This window comes from Oncorhynchus mykiss, chromosome 16, assembly GCF_013265735.2.
Source record: "Oncorhynchus mykiss isolate Arlee chromosome 16, USDA_OmykA_1.1, whole genome shotgun sequence".
Lineage (NCBI taxonomy): Eukaryota > Metazoa > Chordata > Actinopteri > Salmoniformes > Salmonidae > Oncorhynchus > Oncorhynchus mykiss.
Window position 1 is genome coordinate 58,485,223 of NC_048580.1, and position 17,676 is coordinate 58,502,898.

The window sequence follows — 17,676 nt, forward strand, 5'->3', positions numbered from 1 at the left end:
AAAAAAAACAATGCTACCCCATCCACAGCTCAATCCAAAATGCCTCTCCATGAACTGAAAGAGAGGCTCCTTTTGTAGTGCTAGCCCCTCCCCTCAGAACAATTAACAACAATTAATTAAGCTATTACCTAGTCAAACCTACATTTTCCATTTAACTAAACATACTAAAGTATATACATTGCAACATGTTTTTTAAACAATATCACCACATAACATTTACAAAATGACATCACTACGGTGTCTTTTAATATGACCATTTACATTAATGAGCCATTTGGGACAGGCACTACAAAGTCAGCCCGATTCCCTTTGCTCAGGTCCTTATCCAGCATACCCGGAAGCTACAGAGATAGAGAGACGAACACAACAAACAAACAAAGCGCTCATCCACAACATAGATAAGTATAATGCATATTACTTATATTACAAATGAACACTGACAAGTGTGAAATGTATGTACTAAGACAGAAGTTAATTTGTGTGTCGACCCACATTGTTAACTTAACTTATAACGGAGCAGGGAGGAGTGATGAATGTGTGCGTGCGTTAAAGAACCAAATGCTGCCCGCGGCCAGTGACAGACTTCTACGTCACACAGTTCAAAGAATGACAGCACTATCTAAAAATGAAGAATGCAAAATGCAATTTCAATTTACCCCCCCCCCCCCCCCCCCCCCCCCGAGATCATGGTGTTTGACAAGGATCGATACCTATAACCTCTATTATTTCTAGTTTATATTAATGATCTGCATCAAAACTACCTTTTCAAATATTTCTTGCTGATGATACAAGTGTGTTCTTCCTCACAGCAATGTCAACTATCTCACTGAATAAACTGCTGAACACATCCAAGCACTGTTAAAACTGAGTACAAGGAAAGTGAACAAATACGTATTGACTTTAAACACTGAACAAACCCTCTGTCTACCTCCTGCTCCATCTCTCTCTTGCTCTGTGTGTATATGTCGGAAAACCTTCTATATCCCCTCTGCCCCTCTCCAAGCGTCTGCACAGCTCTCTCCATGGGAATGATGTCATGGTTGGGAATTCCAACAGGGGGCCCTGTCTGTGCTCATAAAAAACCCTCGTCTCCCCAGCTCACTGCACATGGCCTGACTGAATTACAGCTCCCAGTCCATCACCCTCTCCTGGCCTTGGCAAGAATAGCGGGTCTGGGACATCACTACTTTATGGCATATTTTGTCTGAAAGGTTAGTAGCTTCACAGACCATTTCCATATTTCAGTCTAGCACTTCACGAATAATACTGAGTTATGAATGCCTTACATTCAGAAAATTTTTGAAAATGAAAACGGGAAACGGCACCTAGCTACAGTACTGTAGATTCCTGAGACCTCCAGTGTTTTTCCATTGAAGCGATAGCTACAGTGCCTTGCGAAAGTATTCGGCCCCCTTGAACTTTGCGACCTTTTGCCACATTTCAGGCTTCAAACATAAAGATATAAAACTGTATTTTTTTGTGAAGAATCAACAACAAGTGGGACACAATCATGAAGTGGAACGACATTTATTGGATATTTCAAACTTTTTTAACAAATCAAAAACTGAAAAATTGGGCGTGCAAAATTATTCAGCCCCCTTAAGTTAATACTTTGTAGCGCCACCTTTTACTGCGATTACAGCTGTAAGTCGCTTGGGGTATGTCTCTATCAGTTTTGCACATCGAGAGACTGACATTTTTTCCCATTCCTCCTTGCAAAACAGTTCGAGCTCAGTGAGGTTTGATGGAGAGCATTTGTGAACAGCACTTTTCAGTTCTTTCCACAGATTCTCAATTGGATTCAGGTCTGGACTTTGACTTGGCCATTCTAACACCTGGATATGTTTATTTTTGAACCATTCCATTGTAGATTTTGCTTTATGTTTTGGATCATTGTCTTGTTGGAAGACAAATCTCCGTCCCAGTCTCAGGTCTTTTGCAGACTCCATCAGGTTTTCTTCCAGAATGGTCCTGTATTTGGCTCCATCCATCTTCCCATCAATTTTAACCATCTTCCCTGTCCCTGCTGAAGAAAAGCAGGCCCAAACCATGATGCTGCCACCACCATGTTTGACAGTGGGGATGGTGTGTTCAGCTGTGTTGCTTTTACGCCAAACATAACGTTTTGCATTGTTGCCAAAAAGTTCAATTTTGGTTTCATCTGACCAGAGCACCTTCTTCCACATGTTTGGTGTGTCTCCCAGGTGGCTTGTGGCAAACTTTAAACAACACTTTTTATGGATATCTTTAAGAAATGGCTTTCTTCTTGCCACTCTTCCATAAAGGCCAGATTTGTGCAATATACGACTGATTGTTGTCCTATGGACAGAGTCTCCCACCTCAGCTGTAGATCTCTGCAGTTCATCCAGAGTGATCATGGGCCTCTTGGCTGCATCTCTGATCAGTCTTCTCCTTGTATGAGCTGAAAGTTTAGAGGGACGGCCAGGTCTTGGTAGATTTGCAGTGGTCTTATACTCCTTCCATTTCAATATTATCGCTCGCACAGTGCTCCTTGGGATGTTTAAAGCTTGGGAAATATTTTTGTATCCAAATCCGGCTTTAAACTTCTTCACAACAGTATCTCGGACCTGCCTGGTGTGCTCCTTGTTCTTCATGATGCTCTCTGCGCTTTTAACGGACCTCTGAGACTATCACAGTGCAGGTGCATTTATACGGAGACTTGATTACACACAGGTGGATTGTATTTATCATCATTAGTCATTTAGGTCAACATTGGATCATTCAGAGATCCTCACTGAACTTCTGGAGAGTGTTTGCTGCACTGAAAGTAAAGGGGCTGAATAATTTTGAACGCCCAATTTTTCAGTTTTTGATTTGTTAAAAAAGTTTGAAATATCCAATAAATGTCGTTCCACTTCATGATTGTGTCCCACTTGTTGTTGATTCTTCACAAAAAAATAGTTTTATATCTTTATGTTTGAAGCCTGAAATGTGGCAAAAGGTTGCAAAGTTCAAGGGGGCCGAATACTTTCGCAAGGCACTGTAGTTTCCTGGAGACCCACTCACAGAGATTGTATTGTATACAAAAGAGTTGTGCTGCACTACTCTGTCTACATTATGTCTTGCACCATTTCTCAGATCTGCGTTCTTGGGAGGCCAAGCCAAAGCCAGTGAGCACTGCACCAGAAAAACTGATAAAAATCAGACTATCTGCCCGGTCTGGAAGCAATTAGCTTGGTGATGTCATTGTTTGATACGGCAGCGTTTTAACAGAAGTAGGGGCCCGGGATATTTGGAGTGAATTGTTAGGAACTTGTTCAAAGTAAGAAACAAACACATTTTTCTGGGGAATAAAGGATTCCTGTGTCTAATCGGGAGCTGGAAGCAGATGTATAAATAGGTTGGACTGACAGTAATGAAAGGATATGCAGCGTTTCTCATCAAATCCCATCCTGGCTGGCAGCGATGCCAGAACAGATGTGTTACCTCTGGATCTTCAGGGAACCATCAGACACCAGCTAGTGATGTCTGAAGGGCCTGTCTTAAAAACATGTCTCTACATCCATTAGTAATGCCTGAACTCTACATTTAGAATAGGGAAGTGTGGCAGTCATGTTGTACGGTACCAAAGAATAGGGACAATATATTGTATGTGACAGTAAGCAAAATAGACGGGCTGCTTCTCCTCCTCCTGTTTCTCGCTGCAGCAAAATAGCAGTTTGATTGCATCAATTAAGAAGGCAAATAATTTGTTTAATTGGCCGCCAGCAGCACTAAGGTTATTCTTATTTTGCACACAACCAATTATGCAGAAAGGGCTGCTACGCCGAGCTCTCTATTGATGATCTCCCAACCTCTACTGTGCTGCTCACCACATTCACTGTGGCAGAAGATAGTAGAGTTAAATGGACAAGAATGGAAAGGCGACACAATTCAAAATAAGTCAAGTCTACCATGCAATCCTAGGCCTGTGTGTTTGTACATGAGTTCTATTTTTACTGCAACCATTTTGTTAGTAGAAAAAAAGAGACCCTATTTTTCCTGTTATTGCGAAAAAATGCAGCCGTGTAAAGTGGAGCTTTGTTTGTCTGTGCATAAATGTTTACCCTCCAGTCCTCTTTACCATATTTCTCTGTGTTCTCTCTAAGCCCCACCCCTGAACAAAACCACACTACAACACAGTGCTGCCATGCTAAAAACAGAGCCATGTGAGATCAGAGGTGACACACTACACTATGGTAAACACACTGTCAGAGAAATGAACAACACACCACTGCCTCTACCCACAGAGAACTGGTACTGTGGTACAATACCTCCCACTGTAGACTGTGGTGCTGTTGTTCTGTACATTACAATGACAGATTACAATCCTCTGGTAATGCCACATTTTGCAACAAAATGACTAGTAGAATATTGGCTTTCTCTAATGCTCAGTGATGTTATTACACTGCAACGGGCCTACTTGGAGGGCAAAACAAGGATATATGACACAATACTAGTATTACCTTTCCTTTCCAGTTAGAGTATCCCTCATGATCGGCCATGACATACAGCACTGTGCTCAGATTACCAACTGTGAGTGACCACTGAGAATATAAATACACAAGATGGCAGCTGGAGTGCATGTCATGGCTTTGCCTCCGACCACTGAAACAGGCTAAATAAGGATTGGGGTGTAGTAATCTGATCTCAGATCTGTGGTTAAGGGCTAGTGACACAGAGTGCATGACACAGCTGTCCCATAGATAGACACACAGGTCCTGCAGTGTGCCTCTACCCTCCAGATTGATAGGGCCATCTGCTGGCCAGAACTGACATTGGAGTCATATCTGTTATCTCTATAAACAGTCACACATAGCGACCCTGAGGGAGAGCTGAGCTATGACCATGATGTCATAAGACAATGAGGTCAGCCATCTCAGTGACCATGGAGTGAGTAGGAGAGAAAATGGGGTCAAGAGGCGAGACAGTTATTGAACGATTCAAGGGATGGAAAAAGAGACTGACCACCATGTCATGTTGAGGTGGTCAATTGATATGACCGCTTATGATTCACAGAATGCATGATGTTTACTTATGTTGAATTTAATCAAAACATAAAATACCAAACATGCAGGCCAAACAAGTCTCATCATATTTTCTGGGACTGGAAAATAGAAGTTCTGTTACGTCTGTCGTTGAATGAATGAATGAAACCAAAGCGCAGCATGGGAAAGTGTTCATGATATTTAATACTGAAACACCGACAAAACAACAAAATATAAAGGAACGTAAAGTTCTGCAGGGCTATACAGCTACTGTGCAAAAACAACATCCCACAAACTCAGGTGGAAAACAGGCCGTCTAAGTATGATTCCCAATCAGAGACAACGATAGACAGATCCCCCTGATTGGGAACCATACCCAGCCAGCAAAGAAATAGAAAACTAGAATGCCCACCCAAATCACACCCTGACCTAACCAAATAGAGAAATAAACAGGCTCTCTAAGGTCAGGGTGTGACAAGTAGTCAGTTGCATTACTGCATCTCACAACAAAAGGTGATGTAAAAAAAACAGCATCAAAAGGAACCAACATTTGCTGTAAATTTCAAACACATTTCTACAGGAAAAAAACAGAACTTCTCGACTTCCCTTTCGCAGCCAAACACTGTGGGAGCCCTTTGAACCAAACAACAGCTCTGTGCTGACATCTACTTGCTGGTCTAACGACACCATGGTGACCAATCCATCATCAGTCAGACTTCCAGTCTGTAAACCGGAGGCCAAACGTTGTAAAAGACGCCTCCCTCGCCTCTCCTTCCTTTCTCTGGCTCCAAAATTGATTTTCAATGGCTTTGATACATTGGTGGGTAAAAACTGTCTGCTTCTGACGGTTGCAAAAATAGTTTGAAACCTGATCATCTATATTCCAGACGTAAGCTGTGTGAGTGAAATGCTCTTAATATAATAACTGGCCTGTTTGTTTTGGGCGATTGACAAGTACATCTGTCTATTAAATCAAATCAGACACACAAGAGCAAAGTGAAATCTAATGATGGTGTTGATTTAACAAATTGACTGTACGGATCACAATAGCATCTGTTGCCAGTTGAATTAGTTTGCATTATTGGTCAGTCGTATCAGAGATCAGACAAACTTTCTGTGAAAAATACACTATTTTTGTAAGGATGTACGTACGACAAGGAGGTTGAATAGAGTAAGCGAGAAAGAGAGGGAGAACGAGAAGCAGAGAAAGAACTAAGGGGGGGCAGTGGGGTGAAAGGGTCAAAACAACACCTCAACAACAAATCCTCTTCATCCCTCCTCCCCACTCTCTGACATCCGCCTAACCCCCTCACATTCCCCCCTCCCTCACTCACCTCCCCAACCACATCCAGCTAATCACTTCTCCAGACAAGACGTTCCCTCTGTGTCGTGTCCTGTTCTCCCTCTCTCTATAGTCTGCTCTCTCAGCCCTGGGGTTCTGCTGGAGGCCTGCTAGATCTACTTACCTACTGTGTGCTCCCTTGCCCTCGTATGTCCTGGCCTGGTAGTACCCGCTGTATCTCTGTGGCATCCGAGCCCCACGGCCAGAGACACTGGTGCTATTGAGCCCAAGAGGAGCACCTCCCTGCCCTGCCGTCTGCACTGGCGCTGCCCATTGTTTGAGTTGGCACGGGGCATAAAGTAAGCCTTTCTCTTGCTGCCTGCCGCATCGTACATTTTCCATTTTTGATTAGGGACAGAAAAAACAAGGTCTGCCCTGTGGCGAGGCTAGGCGATGTGTCAAGCTGTCAAATTGCCAAATAATATATATTATATACTGGGTGGTTTGAGCCCTGAATGCTGATTGGCTGACAGCTGTGCTATATGAGACCGTATACCACGGGTATGATAAAACATGTATTTTTACTGCTCTAATTACGTTGGAAACCAGTTTATAATAGCAATAAAGCTTTATGGTATATTGCCAATATACCACGGCTAAGGGCTGTGTCTAGGCCATCTGCGTTGTGTCTCGCCTATGAACAGTCCTTAGCCGTGGTATATTGGCCATATACCACACCTCCTCGGGCCTTGTTGCTTAATTATACCATCTTCATTTTGAGAAAGAAACACACACAGAAGTTGCAGACTGTTTGAAACTCGCACACAGGCAAAGGTTGAGACTATGAGAGCTGTGCTGAATAACTTTCTGTGCTCCTTCTGAAACGGAGAAGACTGATGATTTTTCACATTAACGACCTTCTCATTTGGCCGTTGACAGTAGTACAATAATTCATTTCACATAAAGTTGTTTTAGGCAAAAGTGCTCTGTACTAAATGATTAAGGCCAGCTGTGGGAGTGACAGCAGCCACGGGGCTAGTCGAGATAATAACCGAGAAGGTGATTAGCACTGAGTGACATCATCACCTAAGAGATCTGCTACAGATGGAGAGTTAAGCTATGGATTTAACAGGAGGAAATTAATGTCAGGCAAATGGTGGGAAGGCTGAGATAAGGAACACCATATCACTGTGATTTGAGAGGTACAGTCGATCTCACCTTGAGAAGAAGGGGAAGGGCTCTTTTTATCTTCCATAAAATATTAACCTCACTTGCCAAGCTTCTAGATTCTCCTATAGTGATGTCAGACACCGTTGTTAAGAGGCTCACACAACAGTGAGGCCACAGAAGTATTCTGATTCTAATCTATGAGTAGGGATCCTAAAAGGTGTGTCCAGTAGGTCCTCATATAATGATACTGTAAAAAAAAACAAGAGTAGCATGAACATAAAATATAGGCCTAAAGACAGGCCTCTATTGGACAGCCAGATAGCTACAGTTTGTCCGCTAAAAGCATTGTGGTGGATTTCGGGGAAACTGCAGCGTCAGGCCCTCAAATTTTGTTAACTGAAGGAAATCCTAACCGGTTTTTAACCTCCTCTTTTCCAAAACTCTGCAAATCCGAGCGGAAAACAACAACTAAGTCCAAACCCCTGTCACAGAATGTACCTGAAAACTGTCAGCCTATCAGTTTACTGGTGACGGTAACCTGGGAAGTTTGAGCTTTTTTTCAACTGCAACGGGACCCGGATCATTAGTATTTAAATATTAATTAAAAGGTTTGCTTGAAAGCATCTCAAAAATGAAGGGGAAATTAGGAGATACATTATTCATGTCCTGAAATACCTCCATTTGTAAAGCCTTGGCTTTGTTGTAGCTAGCAGTGGACACATTATACTGTAGGTCACTGTGTAAAACATGGAAACAATGTGTCCTTTGAAAAAACATATTCATGGGCAACTAAGATTTAACCAGTCATACTGTCTTTAATTTCTGCTTTTACTAAATGTTCTTATGCTCTGTGAAAATGAGAAGCTAAGCCAACTTGTCTTCAGGTCACGAGTGTTGAGAAATATGTTCATGTCCTCAACACATTCCAGTGGAACCAGACATCCCGTGTGTACAAATTCCATTCATACTTCATTTCCAGCAAGTCAGCACATCTACTGTCACTCCATATTCATAAAACCCCCTCCAAGCTGACAGGAAGGAAGGAACAGAGACTTTTTACGAATGTGAGAACTTCATCTCATGACCCGAGCCACGGGCAAGGAGAGGCAATGTATATCATAAATGAATTATACAGCACCAAGTTTTATGTTTCAGTCGCTGCTTTTGATAAGGTTTGAGATGGTGCTAAATTATTTACTAGAGACTGAGTATGTACTATAGAACACATGGATTCCTCTACCATTTTCAATGACAAATGACCCGACACACTTAATTTGTTTTGTGTCCATTAAATCCATACAGAACCAAAATCTCCTGGACCTCATCTAACATCCTTTTGAAAGCCAATAGGGATAGAATCCCTTGTTCGGAATGGAGCGAGAATATTTTTCTTTCATTTATTACATTTATTTGGCAGGGACACTGTACAACAAAACATACATCTCAGAGTATGGGAAGTGATGCGTTGCACCAGATTTAGCTGAGAAAAAAAATAATTGCTGGATACACAACATTCACACACCCACAAGACATCAACATCAACACAAAGCTCCAAACCCAATTAGGCCCTGCAGAATGAGGGGAAAGAATCAGTCATTACTGAGACATGTATTACAACCAGAGAGCCAATCTCTCCAGTGTCTTGGCCTTATCCTGGCCACTGTGATATACACTGAGTATACCAAACATTAAGAACACTTGCTTTTACATGACATAGAAGGTGAATCCAGGTGAAAGCTATGCTCCCTTATTGGTGTCACTTATTAAATGCACTTCAAATCAGTGTGGATGAATGGGAAGAGACAGGATAAAGAAGGATTTTTAAGTCTTGATATACATGGATTGTGTATGTGTGCCATTCAGAGGGTGAAGGGTCAAGACAAAAGATGAAGTGCCAGTTTGAACGGGGTATGGTAGTAGGTGCCAAGCGCAGCGGTTTTTGTCAAGAACTGCAACGCTGCTGGGTTTTTCACGCTCAACAGTTTCCCATGTGTATCAAGAATGGTCAACCACCCAAAGTACATCAGCACACTTGACAACTTTGGGAAGCATTGGAGTCAACATCCCTGTGGAACGCTTGACACCTTGTAGTCCAAGACCCCAGGAATTGAGGCTGTTCTGAGGGCAAAAGGGTGGGGTGCCACTAGAAAGGTGTTCCAAATCTTTTGTTCACTCAGTGTTTGCTCCATAAGGCTAGTGTCTTATTGACTGCCTGCACAGTCCTGGTCTCTGTGAATTACTCATTAGAAGCCCTCAGGCCCAGCTCTCCCAGCTTGCACGATAAAACACTGGTCATTCCAAGGGTAGTGAGCCTCAACCGCAGTCTGAATGACACCAGACCAGTCAGGGGATGCACAGTTGGAGGAACTGAGGAATCCGTGAGAGAATATGAGAGAGGGGGATGGATTTCACTCCTGTGTCTCTCTGTTTGGATCCTATAAATGGAGATGTGTAGGTATGGGTGGAGTACAGTGAATGAATTGAATCATAAGAGACTGGTTGATGATTTTAAATTAGCTTACAGTTAAAGTGGCTACCACTGTAAAACCCAAACTGAATTTGGTCATCAAAGATAAGCAGTGATTCTAATCCAATGAGCTTCCTCCAAACTTGAGTTGTCACTCAGAAATAAGAAGTTGCTTTTTTCACAAGTCATGCTAGGCAGAGCTAAAGGACAGGAGAAACTGAGCTGGTACACAGAAACATCACATGCACAGCTCAGGTGGGACTGTGCTTTCACACCAGCCTCGCTGACAGTCAGGATATGACCCTTTCCTTTCCACACACGTGTACTATAGACATATACCAGAACCACAGAGCTGAGAGTCAGTCTTTACTGCCAGGAGAGCTGAACAGGAGGACCCGTGTGAGGGTGACAAGCCCAATTTATCAGCCTCTAGCTCTGAAAGGTTAAGTGAGTAAACATTGATTTGGGCAGAAGAAGGTTAAGTTGTTTTCAGCAGATGTTTGGTCTTGAGGTAAATAATATTCTATAGAGGCAGCAACAGAGTATCCCTGCTTGCGTGATGCTGAATACAGAGCACATTTAGGCCTACACGCATTGGAATGTGGAGAAAACACCTGGGATTCAAAACTCTGTTAATTCTGACTAATGATTGTTAGGGGAATACTGTGTCTCATTACAATCTCTAGCTGAAAAACAAAATTCAATTCACCCTCCACAGACAACAAGACAACAAAGAATGTGTTTATGGCAGAAAGAGAGAGAAGGGTGAGAACGAGAAGTGGCTAGTATGAAGAAAGTATGATGAAAGCTCTGGCCTGACAACACATAGATACAAACCATTAATACACGATGACCCTGTAGTGTGCCAACCTCCATTCTGTCAAATGACTGATGAGAGGGATACCTCTCTTGGCTCTGTGTGTTTAATTTGATTTACCGAAGGCTCCTGTCCGGTCCGCTATAGGTTTATTTGAAAAGATGCCAATAGGGTGCTGCCGGCTGCTGAGCAGGATGAATCACCCAGGAGCTCTGCAGTGATTCAGAGGGGAGAGCTGAGCTGGCTCTGGCTGGGGAGAGACAGGGCTGCCCTGGTCCAGCATAGACAGGACAGGGGGAACAATCATTGGTCTACAGAGAGAAACAGCAGAGGACACAGGAGCCACAGATCTACAGTCACTGTTTGGACAAGAACAGTTAAGTTAAATAAATGTATGCGCACACACAAATAAACACTTCTCTCTTTCTCCCCTCTCTTCTCTCCCTCCAGGCAACATTAATCAGTGTAATCATGAAGTCAGACAACAGTGCAAAGCAGCAGAGCCGGTACACCTCCGCACTGTACGATCCATGGATCTGGCAGCCTCTGCTCTCACCTGTAGAAACACTCTGGAGACACGGTCTGCATTCCTCACTGCCACACACCGACTGAGCCAGCATATGTCAACAACACCCCTTAAACAACACTCCTGCAGCCACACACCGACTGAGCCAGCATATGTCAACAACACCCCTTAAAACCCACTACAGCAGCCAGGTAGCTACTGCTTCAACCAGACATCAAACTCACACTGCCAGAAAAAAAAAACAGATACCTTAAATGAGCCCACCTACCTGAACCTCCATATCTGCCTCCTCTGTGTCGAGTCACGAGCAGAGAAATGGAGAGAGAGAGGAGAGAGAGATGGAGCTGAAAGCCCCTGCACTATAAGGCAGGCTCTTTGATCTACATAGTGCTGAGGTCGGTAAACAGGCTGTTAGGCTAGCAGAGGAGAGGGAGATCGAGGTGGCATATAGTGCTGTAGTGTAGGCTGCCTGGGGTTGAAAGACAGAGCACCAGACAGGAACCTGAACGTCAATAAAACAGGAAGGCTCTCCCTGCACTTTCCCCCCTCCTTCCTTCACTTGCTCTCTCCCTCTTCTCTGTCCCCTTTATACCACTCTCTCTCTCTCATACACTCAGCCATTTTTCTCTCCCCATTCATATCTCTCTATTTCAGTGCATTTATTCAGCTGTTGTGTTGATCCCAGGGCTCAGTGGGGACGTGTCCAGAGTCAGTGTGTTGCAGCGCTGCAATGTCACCACTGTCTCTCTCGCTCATGACCAGGGGAATCTAAGCTCTGTCAGCGACCACTGAAACAACTCAATTATAATATATACTGAATGAATATGTGCTGGCTCCCTATACTAAACATTGTATTGCAATCTTTATTGGCTTGTAATAAACATTGTATTTCGATCTCAACTGGTTTGAATGAAACCACTTCTGTAGTGTATGAAAGGAAATTAAAAACTCATCACTGCACGTGATTGCACCATCTGAAACGGAAACTGTCGACATGGTGAGCGGAAAGCGCTGTCAGTATCATCAGACTTCTAGGAAACCTCAACCTCTCTGTCTTTCCTCTGGGCCTCGTGTCTTGTCCATGCCTCACCAGACCTCCCGTCTTTCCTCTGGGCCTCGTGTCTTGTCCATGCCTCACCAGACCTCCCGTCTTTCCTCTGGGCCTCGTGTCTTGTCCATGCCTCACCAGACCTCCCGTCTTTCCTCTGGGCCTCGTGTCTTGTCCATGCCTCACCAGACCTCCCGTCTTTCCTCTGGGCCTCGTGTCTTGTCCATGCCTCACCAGACCTCCCGTCTTTCCTCTGGGCCTCGTGTCTTGTCCATGCCTCACCAGACCTCCCGTCTTTCCTCTGGGCCTCGTGTCTTGTCCATGCCTCACCAGACCTCCCGTCTTTCCTCTGGGCCTCGTGTCTTGTCCATGCCTCACCAGACCTCCCGTCTTTCCTCTGGGCCTCGTGTCTTGTCCATGCCTCACCAGACCTCCCGTCTTTCCTCTGGGCCTCGTGTCTTGTCCATGCCTCACCAGACCTCCCGTCTTTCCTCTGGGCCTCGTGTCTTGTCCATGCCTCACCAGACCTCCCGTCTTTCCTCTGGTCCTCGTGTCCTATACCCCTCAGCTCAGTCCTCTTGGTCTACGCTGTGCCAGACACCACAATACTCTGTCAGCACTTTGTTGAACACAATGGAAACATCCCTCTCCTGATATGGAGGACTAGTCCAGATTCCAGTAACTGTTGCCACAGGATTCCCCTATTGTAAACTAGCTGTGTGCTGTAAAACTATGTAATTGTTCAATTATTTTCAGATGTATCTTTATGAATTAATCTCGGAGACCCAGAACCAAAAACTTGCCTAAATGTGTCAGCTACTCGATGCATTTATGTTAAGAATGTCTGTCTCCGAGAGATTAGTATTAATCAATCAAATGGCTTTAATAGACTAATCTGTGTCAATTACAAAACCCATCTGTAACTTTGGTGTACTAAATCATATTCATATAATATTTATTCCAGCAAAGCTGCTATGTTCCTCTCTGCTCTCAGCAGGAGCCCCCCATTATCTCTGAAAATAAGTAAGTAAATGCTGCCTATAAATATCTATAGAAACTACCTTGAGAGACGCCAGGGCGAGAGCGGAGAGAGAGTGAGAGAGCGAGAGATACTCTGAGGGAATCCATACAATGCCAATGTCCTCCCACATTCCTTTATCTCTTATTTTTCTGCCCTCCAATGGTTCACAGTGGAATATACAGTACCAGTCAAAAGTTTGGACACACCTACTCAATCCAAGTTTTTTCTTTAATTTTACTATTTTCTACATTGTCGACTATGAAGACTATGAAATAACACATATGGAATCATGTAGTAACCAAAAAAGTGTTAAACAAATCAAAATGTATTACATTCTTCAAAGTAGCCACCCTTTGCCTTGGTGACAGTTTTGCGCACTCTTGGCATTCTGTCAACCAGCTTCATGAGGTAGTCACCTGGAATGCATTTCAATTAACAGGTGTGCCTTGTTAAAAGTTGATTTGTGAAATGTATTTCCTTCTTAATGTGTTTGAGCCAATCAGTTGAGACAAGGTAGGGGTGGTATACAGAAGATATCCCTATTTAGTGAAGGACCAAGTCCATATTATGGCAAGAACAGCTCAAATAAGCAAATAGAAACGACAGTCCCTCATTACTTTCAATACGGAAAATGTAAAGAACTTTTAAAGTTTCTTCAAGTGCAGTCGCAAAAACCATCAAGCACTATGATGAAACTGGCTATCAGAGTTACCTCTGCTGCAGAGGATAAGTTAGAGTTACCAGCCTCAGAAATTGCAGCCATTTTAAATGCAACAGACACATCTCAACATCAACTGTTCAAAGGAGACTGCGTGAATCAGGTCTTCATGGTCGAATTGCTGCAAAGAAACCACTACTAAAGGACACCAATAACAAGAAGAGAGGTGAGAGATGCTAGGGCCAAGAAACAATAATGGACGTGGAAATCTGTCCTTAGGTCTGATGAGTCCAATCTTGAGATTTTTGGTTCCAACCGCTGTGTCTTTGTGAGACGCAGAGTAAGTGAACGGATTATCTCTGCATGTGTGGTTCCCACCGTGAAGCATGGACGAGGAGGTGTGGGGGTTCTTTGCTGGTGACACTGTCTGTGATTTACTTAGAATTTAAGGCACACTTACATAACAGGTATGGCTACCACAGCATTCTGCAGTGATACACCATCACATCTGGTTTGCGCTTAGTGTGACATTTGTTTTTCAACAGGACAATGACCCAACACACCTCCAGGCTGTGTAAGGGCTATTTGACCGAGAAGGAGTGATGGAGCGCTGCATCAGATGACCTGATGGTTTGGGATGAGTTGAACCGCAGAGTGAAGTGCTCAGCACATGTGAGAACTCCTTCAAGACTGTTGGAGAAGCTAGTGGAGCGAATGCCAAGGGTGTGCAAATTGGGGGTTACTTTCAAGAATCTAAAATATATTTTGATTTGTTTAACACTTTTTTGGTTACTACATGATTCCATATGTTTTATTTCATAGTTTTGATGTCTTCACTATTATTCTACAATGTAGAAAATAGTAAAAATAAAGAAAAACTCTTGAATGAGTAGGTGTGTGTAAACTATTGACTGGTACTATATGTCCTGTCATTTGTTAGGATAAACACATCCTTTTATGTCTCCTTGTGTTGGGGGGCGAAACAGTTAGCTATGACAGAGTCTGTGGGTCTCTCTATCACTTACTACAACAACAAAAAACAAAGCAACTGTATAAGTTGGAGACCGGAGAGATATGAAGGTGACTTGGTTTGGGAACATTTTCAGCTGGGGATTGAGGCTCCTGTCCTCTGTTATAAAAAATCTAAACAACAGATGGAGCCAGTGCACAGCAATTTAGTACCAAAACCATTATGTGAGTGAGTGAGTCAGTCTGCACTAAATGAGGGAGAATGTCAGAGAAAGAGAGAGGATTGAGGAAATATATAGTGTGTTTGGTGAGAAGCAGGAGTGGGAGGACAAATAATATCGTCTCTGTCAGGGGAGCTAATTTGTGGCGGAGTATGAAGACGACAGTAACAGTACTGTATAAAGAGAGTGGGTTTGTTCTCTAAGTCCAATACCAAGACAGGGGAATGGGAGCCAGCAATGACAAGATGCTGATGTTTCTGAGCCAATTACAGTCTCAGAAACAGTTGTTTAAAGAACTTTCTTCAGTGTAATTTTGATGGCCGAAAGCAATGATGGAGTAAGTCACCACTATTCTTAACTTCCCTGACAGAAAGATCCATAACACAACAGTTCTCTCTGGAATGCTCTGTTCTTGAGAGAATATACAGTGGGGCAAAAAAGTATTTAGTCAGCCACCAATTGTGCAAGTTCTCCCACTTAAAATGATGTAATTTTCATCATAGGTACACTTCAACTATGACAGACAAAATGAGAAAAGAAATCCAGAAAATCACATTGTAGGATTTTTAATGAATTTATTTGCAAATTATGGTGGAAAATAAGTATTTGGTCAATAACAAAAGTTTATCTCAATACTTTGTTATATACCCTTTGTTGGCAATGACAGAGGTCAAACGTTTTCTGTAAGTCTTCACAAGGTTTTCACACACTGTTGCTGGTATTTTGGCCCATTCCTCCATGCAGATCTCCTCTAGAGCAGTGCTGTTTTGGGGCTGTTGCTGGGCAACACAGACTTTCAACTCCCTCCAAAGATTTTCTATGGGGTTGAGATCTGGAGACTGGCAAGGCCACTCCAGGACCTTGAAATGCTTCTTACGAAGCCACTCCTTTGTTGCCAGGGCGGTGTGTTTGGGATCATTGTCATGCTGAAAGACCCAGCCACGTTTCATCTTCAATGCCCTTGCTGATGGAAGGAGGTTTTCACTCAAAATCTCATGATACATGGCCCCATTCATTCTTTCCTTTACACAGATCACTCATCCTGGTCCCTTTGCAGAAAAACAGCCCCAGAGCATGATGTTTCCACCCCCATGCTTCACAGTACGTATGGTGTTCTTTGGATACAACTCAGCATTCTTTGAGTTTTTACCAAAAAGTTCTATTTTAGTTTCATCTGACCATATGACATTCTCCCAATCTTCTTCTGGATCATCCAAATGCTCTCAGACGGGCCTGGACATGTACTGGCTTAAGCAGGGGGACACGTCTGGCACTGCAGGATTTGAGTTCCTGGCGGCGTAGTGTGTTACTGATGGTAGGCTTTGTTACTTTGGTCCCAGCTCTCTGCAGGTCATTCACTAGGTCCCCCCGTGTGGTTCTGGGATTTTTGTGATCATTTTGACCCCATGGGGTGAGATCTTGCGTGGAGCCCCAGATCAAGGGAGATTATCAGTGGTCTTGTATGTCTTCCATTTCCTAATAATTGCTCCCACAGTTGATCTCTTCAAACCAAGCTGCTTACCTATTGCAGATTCAGTCTTCCCAGCCTGGTGCAGGTCTACAATTTTGATTCTGGTGTCCTTTGACAGCTCTTTGGTCTTGGCCATAGTGGAGTTTGGAGTGTGACTGTTTGAGATTATGGACAGATGTCTTTTATACTGATAACAAGTTCAAACAGGTGCCATTAATACAGGTAACGAGTGGAGGATAGAGGAGCCTCTTAAAGAAGAAGTTACAGGTCTGTGAGAGCCAGAAATCTTGCTTCTTTGTAGGTGACCAAATACTTATTTTCCACTATAATTTGCAAATTAATTAATTAAAAAACCTACAATGTGATTTTCTGTATTTTTTTCCCCTAATTTTGTCTGTCATAGTTGAAGTGTGCATTTGATGAAAATTACAGGCCTCTCATCTTTTTAAGTGGGAGAACTTGCACAATTGGTGGCTGACTAAATACTTTTTTGCCCCACTGTAACTACACAGTAGACATTTGGAAAAGCACCACTGCGAAAACACTGAATGTTCACATAAAAAAATAAATCAATAAAAAAAAACAAGAAGCCTGGCTGTATCGAGAGTGCCTTGTTGAAATTGTGATGAACTGTCATAATTGAGAAAAGCCATTCCGCAGTGAGGACAGAAGGAAGACATGCTAGGAGAGAGTGAGCGTGTCTCTGGGGATGTTACCACCAAACACTGATGGAACTGCACACGGTTGTCACAGTAACAGAAAAGGCTGACAGAATAACTACTTTGTAATTGTCAGAGGACTGAATGCCCTAGAAGGATAAACAGTACACTTTAATGACTATTTACATGCAACAGACCCAACATTATAATTTCTCACAGAGGAAGGTACTAATTTAAAGATGTGGGAAACCATCCAAGTAGACCATAGGCCTACATGAAACCATGCTAGTTAACTGTATGTACTCAGCAGTGTGGGAGGGTGGATGTCCAAAATACCAAATAACATTACTTGTGTAGTTTGATGAAGTATTCCAGTATG

The 17,676-nt window shown here is 43.1% G+C and overlaps 1 protein-coding gene and 1 long non-coding RNA gene across 8 annotated transcripts in view; one reads left to right on the top strand and one right to left on the bottom strand.

Moving 5' to 3' along the window:
• The window catches only part of LOC110492417 (IQ motif and SEC7 domain-containing protein 1), a 244,928-nt gene that overhangs the window by 62,319 nt on the left and 164,933 nt on the right, over positions 1–17,676 (bottom strand). The window contains exon 1 of one of the 7 annotated variants that reach the window (XM_036947392.1): positions 11,519–11,639. The exons of 5 other annotated variants lie outside the window; for them this stretch is intronic. The gene's annotated coding sequence lies outside the window, so the exon portion shown is untranslated. Of the gene's footprint in view, positions 1–4,466; positions 4,489–11,518; positions 11,640–17,676 lie in introns of those variants that run through there. One more of the 7 variants, XM_021566719.2, reaches the window with a different exon arrangement.
• Positions 685–12,144, top strand: LOC118939562. The gene is made up of 2 exons (XR_005036563.1): positions 685–1,211; positions 11,175–12,144. It is a non-coding gene; the product is annotated as an uncharacterized LOC118939562 (long non-coding RNA).